The sequence below is a fragment of the Pyxicephalus adspersus genome, chromosome 2, assembly GCF_032062135.1.
Source record: "Pyxicephalus adspersus chromosome 2, UCB_Pads_2.0, whole genome shotgun sequence".
NCBI lineage: Eukaryota > Metazoa > Chordata > Amphibia > Anura > Pyxicephalidae > Pyxicephalus > Pyxicephalus adspersus.
In genome coordinates this window covers 120,442,223-120,456,026 of record NC_092859.1, presented here as the reverse complement: position 1 = coordinate 120,456,026, position 13,804 = coordinate 120,442,223, and positions in this window count along the sequence as shown.

Sequence of the window (13,804 nt, the reverse complement as noted above, 5' to 3'; positions counted from 1 at the left end):
CTACTCGGTATATTGCCATGCTGTGTTTATTATTATCTTTGGATTCACTAATTAAAATGTTTATATATGCATAGTGATGAGAATTTCCCTTTCTTTTAGTATTACATATTTCATATGTTTTCCTACCTGTTTCAACTTAGTCTGTTGTTACATTAAGGGAAACAGTATTTTTTATGCTTACTTTATTTTTTTTGTTATTTTACATTTTATTGGATGCGGAGGTGGTGGGCGGTTTCATGTTTGCCTTGCGCATCACCTTCCCCCACTAGTTTGCTTCTTTTCCTGGTGAATAGGAGCTAGTTAATTACTTTTGTATTCCTACTTGTTTTAACCCCGACAATAAGTCAGGGACATTTTTGGTTTCTCTTTCCTCTTCCTGTTCTCTTTCTTTTCTCTTTATCTGCCCTTCTCTCTTCATCCTTTTCTCACTAACTCTAGTAGAGCCCTTTCCCTTTTTCCCCTGAGGCAATCCCTTCCACTCCCAGACTTATTGGCCCTGACCTACGGAACCAGAAGTTGTGTTTAGCCCTTGTATACCATCCTCATGCCGCTAAAAATTTTGTCAATTAATGCCTCAACTCACCAACTAAGCGATCGGTGGTGCTGAATGCCTTCAATCGTTTGAAATGCCAGGTAGCATTTATTCAGGAGACACATTTTCACCATGATAAAGTGCCATCGCTCAAAAACCGTCGTTTTCAGACAGTCTACCATGGTTCCTTCCCTGACTCGAAATCCAAGGGTCTTAGTATCCTATTTGACAAATCCCTGCCTTGGTCGTGGTTGCTATGCAATCTGACCCTGAAAGGAGATATTTATTAGTCAAAATGAAAATTAAGTCCCAAATGTTCACTCTGGTCAATCTATATCTCCCTAATACTAACCAGCTATCCTATTTGGAGGATTTCCTTGATATTGCAGAAACATTTACGGAAGATGTGTTGATAGTAGGTGGGGTTTTTAACCTTGCATTAGATCCCCCACAGGATGTGTCTCGGGGGGCCTCCCACCTTCCCTACTCCACCTTATGATGGCTAAAAAATCTTTTACATCAACCACAACTTCTTATATATAAAAGTAGAATACAACACCCCACTGAGTGTGATTTCACTTTCTATTCACCAGTCCACAAAACCTTTTCCCATATTGACCTTTTTTTAATACAACATGATGCTATCTCCCTTATCCAGGCCTCTGAGATTGGCAATATAACCTTCTCGGACCATGCCCCAATCTCTCTCACCATCCAATCAGACACCTCTTCCTCAAAAGGTACTCCTTGGTGTCTTAATGAGTCTCTCTGACGGCTTTGTATCTTGGTTTTCTTCTCCCACAAAAATTAATATGCACTGCTGTTCCAAGGCGAAATTCCAACTTGCTAGGAGTAAGGCATTTTTTTATGAATGGCTCGACGGTGAGGGCTAAGGGAGCCCACGCCTTTATACCCTGTATATATTCTAATTCCAGTAACCCGATGCACAGGTCAAAAGATATGTGGATTATTTCAGGGATTTTTATACAAAATGATATAATTTAAGAGTTAACCTGGGTGCCCTCTCTTCTGCTTTGTTGATGGCAACTATACAGCACTATCTCACCTCTTCAGATATGTCTAAGATCCCAGAGGAAGCCCTGTCTGCCCTTGATACCCCTATTAGTTCAGCCGAATTGCAAGCAGCCGTAGCCAAAGTGCCCGGCCCTGATGGATTCACTCTTGCCTACTTTAAGAGGTTCCTCGCCCAACTCACGCAATCATTTTTAGACGCCTTTAATGCCCTCTCTTCGTATTGCCCCCTTTCCAGCAGATGCTGCCAGAGCCCATATCACTGTCATAGTGAAGCCAGAAAAAGACCCCAAGTCTTGTGCGAGCTATAGACCAATATTGCTCCTTAACTGCAACGTTAAGCAATTCTCAAGTAGATTGGCAAGCAGATTAAGGCCCCTTTTCCAAGGCCCCATTCATTCAGACCAAAGTGGATTTTTACCTCTACGTGAGGCGAGGGACAATACCACTCGCACACCTAACCTGATCTACCATGTCACTGTAAACAAAATGCCTTCCCTGATTTTTTCGGCGGAGGCTAAGAAGGCCTTTGATTGGGTAAATTGGGAATGTATGAGGCAAGTCCTCACCTACATAGGTGTTCCGAGGATCCATTCGTGTTTTGAATGGATCCAGGCTCTGTATCAAAGCCCCACTGCTTCCATCAGAGTCAATAAACTTTTTTTGCGTCCCTTCTCAATTACCAACCGAAAGAGACAGGGCTGTCCATTGTCCCCTTTACTGTTTATTTTGCTCCTTCAACCCCTCCTGATGCATATCCGCAACAGTCCAGATATTAAGGGTGTACTGGTGAACAAAACAGAACATAAAGTCTCTGCTTATGAGGACGACTTCCTTTTTTTATATAACCTCGCCTTGCATTACTATCCTGAACCTTCTTAAGGAGCTGAACAGGTATGCCCAATTTTCAGATTATAAAGTTAATCTCTAAAAATCGAAGATGTTAGATGTGAATTTACCCCCAGCGCTCAGAAAGACTCTATCCCCTTCATTTCCGTTTAAGTGGGCCAGAGATTATATCCCATATCCAGGTACTAATATCCTGGCGGACATTACCAGGGTGGTAGAACCTAATTTTCTGCCATTGTTAAACACAGTCTATAGTGATCTTCAGCACTGGCGGCAGCAGGCCTCGTCTGCTCTATTTAATGCAGACCTTACCAGTACATATACCCCCACATATATTACACAAATTCAGGTCTGAATTCCTTAAATTTGTTTGGTCTACCGATACCCCTAGGATTAACAAATTTCTCCTGCTACTCCCGAAGGACAAGGGTGGGATGGCTTTCCCTGACCCTATTCTGTACCTGAGAGTGGTCCACTTGACCCATCTAGTGGATTGGTGCAGACATGCTAGTTTTAAGGGGTGGGTGAGATTAGAAGATTCATTGTCTTCCATTCTGTTAAGCACTGCTGCATGGTCTCCTCCAGAAGCCTGCAGTTCTCTCCGTCACCACCCCTTAATTGGTGTAACGCTGAAAGTAGTGGCTAAACATTTCCGCAGTGAGGGAACAGAGACATTCCCTGATGTCCCCTATAATTGGCCACCCAGGTTTCCCTACTAGCAGGAAAGACCTGGTCTTTAAGCAGTGGATTGAACAGAGTATCTTCCGAGCCATCCATTTCTTGCAGCCCCCTAACTGGACCCTGATTGGACAGATTCAACAAGACCATTCCCTCCCCCCTAGATAACTGGAGGAGGATACAAGTTCAGTATTTTATTTTCTCGCTGCCTTCTGTCCAAGCTTTCCATAGACCCCTCACTCCTCTGTAGAATTTGTGTATGCCTGGGGACCCTCTAAGAGGAATCCTATCCTATGCCTATAAAATGCTTCTGACAACAGGCGATGCACTGGCGCCTTTGTTTCTCTCCAGATGGAAAAGGGATCTTGGTATCAAGTTTACTGACGAACAGGTAGAGCATATTTTATATTATGGTCACAAGGCCTCCATTAGCAACTGCTACCAGAAGACGAATTATAGGCTGCTTACCTGATGGTAAAGGACACAAGATTTGTTGGCTAGAATTTACCCACAGGTGAGCCCTCTGTGTTGGAGATGTGGTAAACACACGGGCACTCTGCTACATATTTTCTGGACCTTTTGCCCTTCACTGTCACCTTTCTGCATGGGGGTTGCTAGAATTATTAAAGAATTGACAGGGATATCTATTGAAGATAGGCCTGAGTTAGCATTAATACATATGTCTGCAATCTCAAAGAAACAATACAAGTGCTCTCTCCTATGCCACTTACCGAATGCCGCATGTATTCCTCCGCTATGGAAACATAATGTCCCTCCTACAATTAAACAATGAATCACCAGTGTGAATGATATACAATGCATGGAAGAACTAATGAAACCAAGGGAAAAGCCATCGGAGAGACTGGTACGCACCTGGTTTTAATGGGATGATTTCAAGAGCTCAGCTGAATATAGATGGCTGCTTGGCTCATCTCATTATGTCACAATGGTTTTGGGTCGCTCCCTGCCCGTACCTATTACACCTCTCCTCTTCTTCCCCACAATGGCGAAACTTATGTTGAAATTTCGCCAATCTAGTCAGAACCAGATACCATCTCATAAGCAATTTATAGTTGGCCTTATGAAAGCCAACATGGGGCACACCATGTGCAGCCGTGTCCCATATCTGCTCCCACTGGGCACTATCTAACAATTTACCAATATCCTCCTCCCATCTAGACACATACAGTGGTTTATCATTCACTTCTGCTGAAAGCAAAGAACAGTAAATTAACAAGATAATACCTTTACCCAAAGGATCTTTGTCACATTTCTCCTCAAAAGACGTAAGTGAGAGGGGGTTATTAGTGTATTTAAACAAATATTGAACGAAATGGCATAGTTTTAAATATGGGAAAAAAACATGGGAAAATAACATTTCTGGTTATCCATTTATGAAAACGAGGCTTCACATCACGGAGGGAATACCAGGTTACCCACTACGGTTGCCAATGGAGTATGCGGTGACATAAACACACCTGAGTATTTTTGACATCATCCCATACCTTTGGAGAATGTTGTGTAATAGGGCTAAACACCTTTTTATGCATGTTTGGAGGGATCCAAAGTAAAGTATCCAACGTTATGGAAGACAACTGAAATGCTTCCAATTCAACCCATAGAGGCTTATCCAAGAAAATGTGTTCGAGAGAGCGAATGATATGTGACTGTATTGCTACTGGAAGGACCCAGAATAGATATAGGAGACTTAGAAGAGCTGTCATCTTTAAAGCTGCTAATCTACCCAGATTTCCCTACCAATGTATAAAATACTTTGTGATCTGCGTTGCAGCTGACCCTTTTTTTGCTCTGGTAACCACTGGATGGTAGGATTGAAAGTGATGGGGAATTCAAAATTTTACCAGTACAAAACATGAAAAGAAATGTTTAAATTGGTTAACTTGTCTTGGTGGTGACTACATAAAATGGGATTTACCCTCACTCACAAAGACTACTCACTTTTTGTCTCCAGGGCAGGAAGTAGGACATTTCTTATATGGGGCACAAAAGAAAAAAGAAAATAGTTTTGCCAATTCCCTACTCTATCCACTATAAAACATATATATATATATATGTGTGTATAAAATATGTATACTCTTTGGTCTCTATTTATAATATAGGGTATATTTCATTCCCTTAAAGGTTTTTTTTTTTAAGGAATGTCTGCTTCCCTGTTTTAATAATAGAAAATAATGCTAGTATATCAATACACATTTATTGGTGTAAACAAGTAATAGGGGGGAGAGAAGGAGGAAATAAGAGGGGGGTTCTAATTATAAAGGAGGGGGAGTGTGCAGGTTGAGTTTATGATGAGTATCACAATGGTCAAGGAATAATCTGGCCATTAGGAAGTGGAACAAAATAAAAAAGGAGTACTAGATATATCGCCCACAAAAAAAAGTTACAAATGAATCAGAATATTGTTTGTAGCAAAGTGCAGGACCCCGGCAGTAGCAGTAACACCACTCAAAGGACTTGTGGAAAATGGTGATGGGTATCTCTCTATGTGTTAAGTAAGGTAAGTTTGTCTTTGAAATAATCTAATTAGGTTTAGTCTTGGTAAAGTCAAGGGGTATTCCAATAACAGGCAATGGAATATGTGCAGCTCGAAGAATGTAAGAAATTGAACATGCTATCTGGTTTTGGGGGGCTGGAGGAGTGGGGTCCAGCCTCGGGAATATAGCATTTTGAGCTATGGGGGAACAGTATAATGAGGATAAAATCTTGATGAAGAAGGTTCCAAAGACCATGATGCTCAGGAGGAACAGATATTTCCATGAAAGAATGCCTTCTGAGGGTCTGTGGATAGGAGCAATGTTTCTCTGGTGGGACCTCCTTCCAGCTTGAGGAGATCACAGATATGAGATCAAATGTTCTTTGGGACCTGATCAGGAGCCTGGTGATTTTTGAGGAAGTTAACCTGATCCGGATGAATTAGGATAGGAAAGAGCCAAGCCTTTGGCTAAGTACACACTTGCAATGGTTCCCCTCCGATATCGGCTCAGGGCCGATTGCTCATCCTTTCCAATGACAATATTTGCACATGTGTACTAAGCCTTTCAGACAAGATTTTGGTCATGTTTTTAAGATAATAGTTAATCGAGAGAGATTAGCCTATATATTAGCAATATCTGTGATCTTTACTGGACTTGGGTTTGACACTAATAAAGGCTCTATACCCTTATATGGGAACTACATTGCTTTTTCTCATATGGTTAAAATAGGTAACAGTGGGGCCAACAAAGTAGGGAGAAAGCCCTGTCCTGAAAGTCTACATTAAACTTGTCAAGTATAGGGAAGTTTATATTATTGAGAGATTTTTCCAGAAGGATCTTAGAGACTGGAGAAGGAGGTGTTTTAAGGTTTTTATAGTCCCAGAATGAATCAAAAAGTATTGCAGAGTTTTGAGATAGCCTTCTATCACTTAATTTTAGAGATCACTGTTTTTGTTCTATAACCTTGCATGAAGCCTTTTTCTGTGTAAAATATGTTCTCTTTAAATGCCAATTGTACTTTTTTTTTCAAAATATTTTTATTGAGGTTAAACAGTGGTAAAGATACAGATACAGATACAGATACAAACAATTCTCAACATAATAGCAGAACTTGATGTTGTAAGTTTTTCAAAAAGTTGAGATACCATACATATTGTAACAAGTAGAAATCTACAAAAATGTAGATCCAAGAGAATCAAATACAATACATATTATGCTCACATTTCACCTAGAGAAGCACTTGACACAAGGAATTCATCATATTTTAATAGGAAGGTCATTTATCATTACTCTTTCAAGAAACCATGTGGTATGGTGGAAACAATTGTACAATTTTGTCTTGTTGGCTGTGTTAAGTGTAGCAATAAAGCTTTCACAGGTTTCAAAGAAAATGTGAGTTTTAAATTCTTTATGTAAGGCTGCCTCTGTCCATTCCATTCTAAGTAACTCGTGTAATTTAGCTAGAAAGAGCAGCATTGTTGGAGGGGTGGAATCCAACCAATAATATAGAATGGCTTTCTTAGCTACTGCTGAGAGTAGTAGTGCCAAGCGCCTTGCTCCCCTGGCAAACCTGACACCCGTCACCTCCACCAACCTGAAAACAACCCATTCAGGAGTGAAAGGTACATAATTCAGCAAATTCTTATGCATAAAGATAACCACCTGATACCAAAAAAATTTAATAACTGGGCATTCCCACAAGATGTGCTAAAGTGTTGCTGCATGGGCTCCACACGTAAAACATGTATCTCCATCCAATGTAATGGGGGGAAAATATAGTTCCTGTGAAAAGGGCAAAAAAACATTTCTTGATACTGGACCGCTGGAACAGCCTTCCATGATACCCCGTACATCTGCATGATTTTTGCAATGGGTAAATTAGGGAAATGCTTCTGCTATTTCACCATGCTTACCTTAGCTGTAGAATAATCCAAAATCATATAGCTTTGGAAGAGGTAGGGGGAGCCAGCAACATATTAACCAGGGTAATATGCCCATTTCGTGCAGCCAACACTCCGGCTATCCTTGAGGCGTACACTCGTATTTGAATCAGCCAAAAAATACCATCTGCCATAAAGAGGACTCTCCTCTTCAATTCTGGAAAGGAATAAGCCTTATGGTTTCTAGCCCAATCAATTAACAACAGAGAGGAAAACCCAGAGGTAAATTCACCATTGCCTGACAATGGAAGGTACAGGGAAGTGTGAACATTCAGATATTCTTTTTTTCACAAAAAATCCAACATTTGCAATTGCGAAAATATTAAACGGGTATTCTGGATCTCCTCAGATAACATCTTCCTGTGGGTACGCTAAGGGGTTGCAGGGGGGAATAGTGAGAAATCTACTTGTAAATTTGTGTAAAAGGATGTTCCATGTATTCAATCTTTTAATATGCGAGTAGCTCAGCTTTGTTGTACAGGGCCACATCTGGCAAGTTTAACCCACCATTTTTCGTAGTTTGTTGCAGGATTGTGCGACTAGCCACGCTGTGTTTACTACCCCAAACAAATGATATAAACAAAAAACTGATTTGTTTTAAATCCTGGGGTGGCAAGAAAATTGGAAAAGTTTGAAATAGAAATAGCAACCTGGAAAAGGTAATCATTTTGATTAATGCCACTCTAACCATGAAAGAAAGCGTGAGGGAGGCCCATGCTTTGAAATCTTTTTTTCATCAAGTGAATGGCTTGTACAAAATTCAGATTATCGATTTTCGCAGGATTTTTAGTAATCAGCACCCCCCAAATATCTAAAATGGGACTTTGCCCATTGGAATAGATACAGGTAACTCCAGCTAGGTTTATGTTTGGGAAACAGGAAAAGCGCCTCCGATTTGTCAAAATTTATGGTGTATCCTGATATTTTTTTAAATTCCTGAAAAGCATTCCTTATAAAAAAGAGAATCTTTTGGGTTTGCGATGAATAAAAGTATGTCATCTGTGAAATTGGTCATTTTAATTTCTTTAGAGCCAAACTTTATTCCAGAGAACCTGGGGTCCGTCTCTAATAGATGTAGTAATGGGTCCAGTGCAAGGTTAAATAATAATGGAGACGAGGGCAACCCTGTCTTGTTCCACTATGCAAAGTTATCGGTTGGGAGAGTTAATTGTTTACTATAAGGTGCGTAGTGGGATGATTGAACAAAAAATTTTGTGTATATTTGGAACTGTGTGCTGAACTGCCTGTGTTCAAGCAAGGAGTGCAAAAAGGGCCAAAGTGGCAGTGTACCCAGTGAGTTTAGGAAGACGAGCCAGAGCGCTGCTAAGATGCGGCCACCGTCATTGGCTCTGCCCCCGGAAGTCCCGCTAATTGTGCTTTTATACAAAGCACAGTTATCCATGTCAAAAAAGTACTCCTGATTCACAAGTCAGTACATACCTGAATATTACTGCTATGGTTTCTTTATTCCTTCAACTACTCACAGCCGATCTCTCCCCTGTTCATCTGTTCTCTATAGATTTCTATAGACATGCCAACAAACCACCTTTGTATGACAAGAGGAGAAGGACTGAAGTTGACATGTCTATGATATTAAGGTATAAATCAAAGAAGTAGTAGGGCTGGCAGAGTTTTCTCAGAAAGCAATATGAAAAGAAAAAATTATGCTTAAATATTAAGGTTTCAATCATTTTTTCCTTTTCTTTAATGTTATTCCCCAATCCTAAAGATTATGGAAAATGTGAAAACTTTTTTCAGGTAAGGAATTAGATAGGATTTGTGATTTCATGCCCTGAATATATGGGTCCCTAGGGTTTAAAGCACTGGTCTTGTGTAGTTTTAAGGATCATGTGGTTTAGGAGACAAAAAGAAACATAGTGTATATCTTGCTGAATCTGGCTGCAGTGGATTATATCAAACTAGGATTGATAGTAAAGTGAGTTTCTAAATTTTACTCAGATGTAATACTTCCATGATTACATTAGTAGTTACTATGCTATTTTAGCTCTTTAAGCATTCTTTTTTATTCTTCATGCACTTTTTTTTACAAGTCAAATGACTGTTAGTGATAGTTTCAGGTGGATGAGTATGTACAGCCATGCAGTTCTATACAGATGGGAAGAAGGAGGATGAGTGACAGCAGAAAAAAAACAGCAATATTGGTGATTAATGACTACAAAATCACAATGACCACACCCACAATCAATTGTGCTGGGTTGTAGCTATAATCTAGAATGTGATGATGATGTGACTTGATGTTTCGATCCAACAGCTGGATTAGTGTAGCAATATTTTAATGTGCATTTTATAATATTAGTTAGGTATTTTGCATTCAAGAAAAAGTTGGCCATGTTTTTTTTTTATGATTCCTGGTGCAAATATTTTTAAATAATAACTTTTTTTTTAAGGTAACTGAATTATTTTCCACAAGCGTGCATGCCTCTCCTTGTAGGTAAAGTACAACAAACAGGCTCTTTAATGTTGACACAGGCTGCTGTGACAGATCCTGGCCACTCCTCCCCCCAATTCTTATCAGACCGGTTCCAAGGCCCTGGCTGTACATACCTTTCCATCATCTCCTTACTCATATACAGTCATAAGTGTTTGCAGTTCTTTTCTTGTATTTTCCTGTAGGCATCCTTGTTTGATGATGGACACCAGCGTCCAGGGACTTTCATCAGATCCTTTATGGGCAGGTAAGACTGGAATGCAGAAGACACGTAGTCGATAACTAATTGTGCAGGTATATGTTGTTTTGTATTTAGGAATATGTATATGACACAAGTCTTAATGAAGCATGGTTTTTAAAATACAGTTAGATATAGAACATTGCAACAAATTTAAACATAGTACAGTACCTAAAACAATACATTAGGCCAGTGTTTAAAAATGTACATTAGATTTAATGGAATATTTATATGCGAAGGAGACAATCCATGTGCCTTTGGTGCATTTCATGAGTTCTGTTCATTATTTGTTAGACCAGTTTAAATATCACATCAATGTTCTATAACGCCAACATGCACAGTAGGCAGTATGCCATCTCCCTGCACCACTATGACTTGTCTGTCACCTCAACCTACTGTCATCTTCCTAATTTCTATTTCATGCTGCAAATTTTAGGAGCTTTTTTCTCCATAGCAAAAAGAAAAACTTCTGCAGTGTGGTTGTCTATTCTTTCTGTTGCATATAGTGTTTTTCTTTTTTCTAGTTATATGTAGAGATTTCATAAACAACATATAAAATGGTCTGGTGTGGAATTAAATTCAGATAAAACCTGAATAAAAGAAAAAATGTAACACTGGAAAAGAAAGAGTGTTGTGAGCTGTCAATGCTGACCATGAGGACCTTTTTATTCTATGTAATAGTTTTTCACCAAACATAGTTAACAAAAACACAAACTACCATGCAAGGTGAACTAAATGTAAACATTAGTTTGAAGTCACGGAAAAAAAAATACTTTTTGCATTAGTGACAAGAAGGTTAATAACCTTGAGTATGGATTATGCACATTAACTATTGCAGATAAACTCTGCAGACTCCTAGATGTTCCAGCACATACAGATGCTTACAAATGTAATAGGCCATTATGTCAGGTAAAACTCCTTTTCTGCACAGTCTTTTTTCTTGACTAGTAAACCTGGCCATCATAGTAATGGGCCAATAGTAAGGTGGGGGGCTGGGACAATTTCTGACTCTTTTTGCAAATGTTAAAGCTTTCCCTGTTTAGAATATCCTGGCATTAGGCCATAACTGCAGGGATTTTAGAGCTGTAATGGGTACCCGGAGCCACCTCTTGATGCTTCATTTGATAGCTGCAGCAGATTTTCTGGGTTTTTTTTTCTGTAGAGAGGGAAGAAGGCTCAATTTACAAAGCTAACAAATCAGGAAAAGGATACTTCTTTTAAAAGAGTTATTTTCATCTGAGCCCAATGAGATTTGAAAATTACAGTCACATGCAGAGGATACCTTAGGCTTGTGTAAAGCTTTGTGAATTGAGCCTTAGCTATTTACTTTCTGTACAGGTTACAGCCATTCTCAACCAGGGTTCCTCCAGAGGTTGCTAGGGGTTCCTTACGCTGTCACTGATTGACCTTTCATTGGAGGGTGCCTGCCTAGTTTTGGGTCAAACTCCACTTGGCAGCATAATGCCAATGATATTTTTGCTGCCATTAACATAAGTGGAATTCTTATAACTGATCCCAAAATATTACTTTTCACAGGGGTTCCCTAAAACCTGAAAATGATTTTAAAGGTTCCGCTGGCGTAACAATGTTGAGAAACGAGTCAGAGAGTGAATATAAGGATAATCAAAATCTGCTTGGTGCTACAAAGTGATACTATGCTGTACCTCACAATCACATATACACAGAATGCCTACTCTATATAATATATCTACATACTTATCCCAGTTCAGTGATTTAGAAGCAAAGCAAGAAGGTCAGCTTAACAGCCAGGCAACTTTCATTTCCAGAAAGAGCAGGAGAAATTTAGTTAGAGAATTTAGTTGCTTATAATTAGCTGAAAATGCTAGATGTCTCTCCATCCAGTTTTACTTATTTACAATATCATTGAGTGCATGCTTGTTCCAGGTCTGTGACAGTCCCAGACAATCACACTGCCAGTGAAATCAGAACATTGATTCATATGGTTGCCTAATATTTGGGCAAGCATGCAAATGTGGATTTATGATTTCACTTTGATATTACATACCTCTTCCAGGTCATTTTAGGACACAGAAAGCACTGAAGCCACAGACAGGCAGCTAGTATTTTAGAAGATCACAAAAGCAAACCCTTGTATATCTGTAATGACAGGTTCCCTTTAACAAGTTTTATTTTTAATTCTAGTGACAGGAATCCTAGTGAAAGACAAAATCCCTACTAATAGGTTCCCTGGTAGCAAGCAAATTTCCCAATATTAATATTCACACCAGTGAAAGGCAGATTCTAGTGACAACCAAGTAATGAGCAGTGACATTTGATGACACAGTCCTTGGCCTGGTGAAGTCCCTTATTTCTTTTCTCCCACTATCTGTCTCATTCTGTTCTTCTAAACCTTGCTCTGTCTAGGTTGACTACATGGAGATGGATGGACCAGCATTGTGTACCCGGACTCTGACTTTCACACAAGCCAGTGAATGGGCATGCCATGTATGGCACATCATCTTCAATTACCCCTTGCTTCTGCTGAGAATACATCTGTTGTCTAATGTTGTTCCAAGAGGTTAATGAGGTTTAGGCTACGTACACACATTAGATTTTTGTGCATCTTTCACAATCCTTTCCAACTACAAAGACTGAAAGATGAAAGTGCTGTACATGTAGCACCATTCTGATCTATGGAGAGGGAAGGGGGAAAATGAGTGAGTGGCACCTCTGCTCTCTCTCCCCTTTACTTCCATTGTGGTTGTTCGTCTTTCAGATAGCCGCTGTACACGTCAGATTCTTATCTGATATTAGAACTGAGGTGAGAATTGGACAAGAATCATCTGACGTGTGTACGTAGCCTTAGTTCGGCCTCCCAGCCAATCACTTCCCATTGCTCAATCTTATTCCCAACTAAATTCAATAGCGGGCTGCTTGTGGCACTCTTATAGATACATTTTATCTCTCGGATTTAAATAATGTTTGTCAGGTGTACATATCATAATTTTTCATTGCACATTCTTTTTTCATTGTTGGTGAAAACACAGAAGAACATACATAATTCATTTAGATGTGCCTGGTTATAATTGGACTCCCCATCCCAGTGCTAAAGAACAGAGCTGACCACCGAATCATTGAGCTAACTCTGCAAGCAGAAATTCCTCTGACCTAGGCTTCAGTCCCTGGTATGGCAATGTATCTATGCACGCAAAGCTTAACAGACAATATTTGTCTTTATCTGATGGCGTCTGAATATTATAAATATACAGCATGTGCACCTGCCAATACCACACCCAAATTTGCAGCCAAATAGTGCTTTGTGCCACAATTTCTCAACCAGTGATCCATGTACTGCAGAGGGTTCTTCTGCTTGTTAAGGGGCCCTAATATTAAACATGTATTTACTGTACTTCTATATGAGTATGTTTGTCATATACAGACCTTGTCTCCCGTATGGAGTTACAGACTCAGGGAGATGGGCAGGTTGTCTCTCTGAACACAACCCGCTCACTCTCCCATTGCAGGTTCAGACCTGGTTCTGGTATCATGACATTGCTCTGGGGTAATTTTCTTCCCCTTTGAGTGACGCATAGGCAGGGGTGTAGTGGCACGGTATGGATAGTACCTAGC